This window comes from Geospiza fortis, unplaced genomic scaffold (genome assembly GCF_000277835.1).
Source record: "Geospiza fortis unplaced genomic scaffold, GeoFor_1.0 scaffold98, whole genome shotgun sequence".
Taxonomy (NCBI): domain Eukaryota; kingdom Metazoa; phylum Chordata; class Aves; order Passeriformes; family Thraupidae; genus Geospiza; species Geospiza fortis.
The window spans coordinates 995,508-998,810 of record NW_005054306.1 but is presented as its reverse complement, the minus strand read 5'-3'; the positions used below and the strand labels follow the sequence as shown (position 1 = coordinate 998,810).

The 3,303-nt window shown below is 44.7% G+C and overlaps 1 protein-coding gene across 1 annotated transcript in view; it reads right to left on the bottom strand.

Moving 5' to 3' along the window:
- The window catches only part of UBXN2A (UBX domain protein 2A), a 19,736-nt gene extending 17,873 nt beyond the window's left edge, over window positions 1–1,863 (bottom strand). The window contains exon 1 of the mRNA XM_031066704.1: window positions 1,724–1,863. The gene's annotated coding sequence lies outside the window, so the exon portion shown is untranslated. The remainder of the gene's footprint in view (window positions 1–1,723) is intronic.
- Between the last annotated feature and the right edge of the window lie 1,440 nt (window positions 1,864–3,303).

Genomic DNA, 3,303 nt, shown 5'->3' with positions numbered 1-3,303 from the left:
AGCCGGGGACGGACCGCCCACCGCGGACCTCCTCAGTGTCCCGCCTTGAGCGGCGCAGGCGCGGCGCCGCCGGGCGGGGCGGGCAGAGCTCCGCCCCGGTACTGCGGGGGGAGCGAAGGGGTGTCCGTAAGGACCCGCACCCGCTGTGCCGGGGGGAACGCGGCTTCCCCGGGGATTACCCTGCCCTGCCCTGTCCTGTTCTCCGGGGAGAGGCAAGGGCTGGAGTGCTTGCGGCCCACCTTTACGAACCGGAATCCCCGCGCCGCTGTGGCGGTGCCCGGGCAGGACCTGGCACAGCAGAGATAAACATCTCTGCCCAGCCTGAGACTGCGAAGGCAGCTCTGTCCCGACTGCGGAACAAAGGACACGATCTGCGTGTCCGTCTGTCAAGCTGCGGCATCTACACGAGTGGGGAACGGTGCCCGTGTTTGGGCACCTGGCCAACCCCGCGGCCCCGGCGGGAGCAGCCGCACGCCGAGCCCTTTGCAGAGCGGCAGTGGCTCATTGTGCGGCGAGCGCTAATTACGGGCCAGTGTTGACACATGTGAAAAGGAGCTCAGCCGAGGCCTCGCACCGAGGACAAAAGAGCGGCGCGATGTCTGGGAAGCAGAACTCCCGAGGGTGAATCGTACGGGAAAATGGGATGGGATTCTCGGGAAGAAGGATTGAGCCGAGTTCCGTGCGCTGTGTTTGGCCTTGGAGAAGCCGCTCTCTGCGGGACGAGGAGGTCCCGTGGTGGTGCCAGGAGCTATGCAAGTATCCAAGGCCAACACCGCGGAGAAGCTGCCAGCCCCTAGAAAGACACATGGAGCACGGTGAACGGGCACCTGCGGGCTGTTTAATAAGGGTTGGGTTTTTTTCTCCCCCAATAATTAGCGATGCACTGTAAAACATTCAGAATTAACCTAAACTGAACAGCCACAACTATCTAATTCACACTAATTAATGGGAAATCCACTGCGAATTTACAAGTGCGATCAAAGGTAATTCTAAAAGCAGAGGTAATACTTCATTGAGTGTCGTCTTCACGTGGGACACGTTTCTGCAATCCCTTAATCACAACAATTAAAATCACATTGCTCAGAAATATTAAAATAAGATGCTTAGTCTCAAAGTTCAGTGATGGGTGAGTAACAGAAGTAAAATCTGACACTTGACAGCTATAATTTCTTTCTCTTTATAATGCACATCACAATGCACTGATCCTTTTGAAGGCAGTTTGGATTAATTGTTAAGTTTTAACTGGATGAGATCTAATTAGAGCTCCTACTTATGAATCTTCAGGGAAGATAGTAACAAATTTGCCTTTTGTTTCAGTTAAAATATATGGAGTTTTATATTTCAAAACACTGACTGCAGAGATTCTATTCTCCCTGGTTTTGTTTAGTGTTTAAAATACTTTGACATTTTAGAATAGAAGGTACTTCTTTGTTACAAGTGTTACTGATTCTATTAAACAGGTTTTATATATTTAGAACTTAAACCACAGATATCACGACTGTAGAGAAGTCAAGGAATTTACAAAACCCTAAGCTAAAATATCATAAAGTTGTTTTGCAATCCTGAACTGTTTTAAAATTTTCTTTCAGTATTTTAAGTACACAATCTCTGTTTCATTAAACACACAAGTTCATTAATATGCTTAACCCTTTCCTGGGGGCTCTTTCAGCAACAATTTGACCAACCCAAAGGTAAGCATAGAGGGAGGTGAGGTTGGACTTACCTGGTGTAATGGTGCAGGTGTCCTGGCTGTAATCACTTATTGATTTAGAAGATTAGGTCTATTACTGGAGATCAGAGTACAGCTGGAGACATGCTGACCTACTACAATAGGAATCAGTGTCCTAGTGAATTTGGTTTCTTAAAAGCTCTTCTAAGTAGTGCTGTCCTCCCTTAGGAGCCAAACTGTTGACAAAGCATAGGAATAACAAAAATCTTAAGAAAGATCTGCAACTCTTGTATAATGTAAAATATATTCTCTTTAAAGCTGGAAATTTTCAAGTTAGAGTGTTACAATCAAGACATCACTAAAATCCTTTTAGACTCTGTGCATTTAATACAGCTTATTCTCTGGCAGTACGCTAGATGAACAGAAGCAAATGGTCCTTTTCTTACCGTGTGGTGAATAGAAGCAAACAGCCCAGACTGTGTCTGCTGAAAAACCTCTAACAGGGTATTCATGAGATGAATACAACCATCTCATGCCCCTTTGTCAGACGAGATCAGATGCAGTGGCGTGGAAGATAGTGACAACCCCCAGACATTGTTTTATAATGTAGGAGTGAATCTCAGTGTTGACAAAGTAAAGCAGGGTTTTAGCGTTCACTGCCAGACCTGTCAAGGTCACAGAAGAACCAGCACACACAGGGCATCTAAAAACAAGCAGAAAATTAATTTTGAAGGGATATTTTTAAACCTTATATTTAACAAGGTTAGCCTATGCCAGAGGACACTGTCAGCTACCTATAATTAAACATCAGCCGTATTGATTGACCTTAACTTGAGAGAGGAGCTGTTGCCTGAAGCCTTTTGTAAGTGTGGGCACACAGAGTAGGAGCACATTGTAAGGGAAATGGGACTGCAAAATAAAAAGGAGAACAGGGTCTGGTTATCCTGTAAATGGCAATTCCACTGACTAAAACAGCACGTTCCTCTGCATAGGATGAGTGGTCCTTGAAAGAATGTTAAACCTTCTAGGCTGCCACACAGAGGGCAGTAACTTAAGGAACTGATGTTTCTAGGAAGTCAGCTATGCACTGGAAAAGCAAGTCATTGTTTCATGGGTGAATCAGCATTCATGCCAAGGGTATTATCCCCATGCATTGAAAGAAGTATCCACACATTGCTGGACTCTTGGACTGTAAATACACAAGAAAAGTAAATATAGCTTCAATTTTAAAGTTAGTGTGAATTGCATAAGCCCATGAAAAATTCAAGGCAGCCTGAGCAACTGCTTGTACCAGATAACATACATTTGGAAATAATGTATGGTGAATTCTCAAAGACACTTTTAAGTGAAACTACAATGATGACATGGTGGTGTATTTTATGAGCTTGTTCTTGGACCAGTAACAAAAAACCACACTTCGAAACCTAAGATTGTGTGTGAGGACTAGAGAGATTTATGAACCAATAATGTTTTTGATGGACTTGCCATGTGATCCTAATCAAGCCATTACACATTTGTATGGTGCTGAAGCTTATCTACACACGTGTTCATAAATGCCTATTTTTATTGTGAGCATTTTAGGACAGTCTGGTTTTTACTACAAAGCTATACATCACCCAGCATAGTAACAGGCT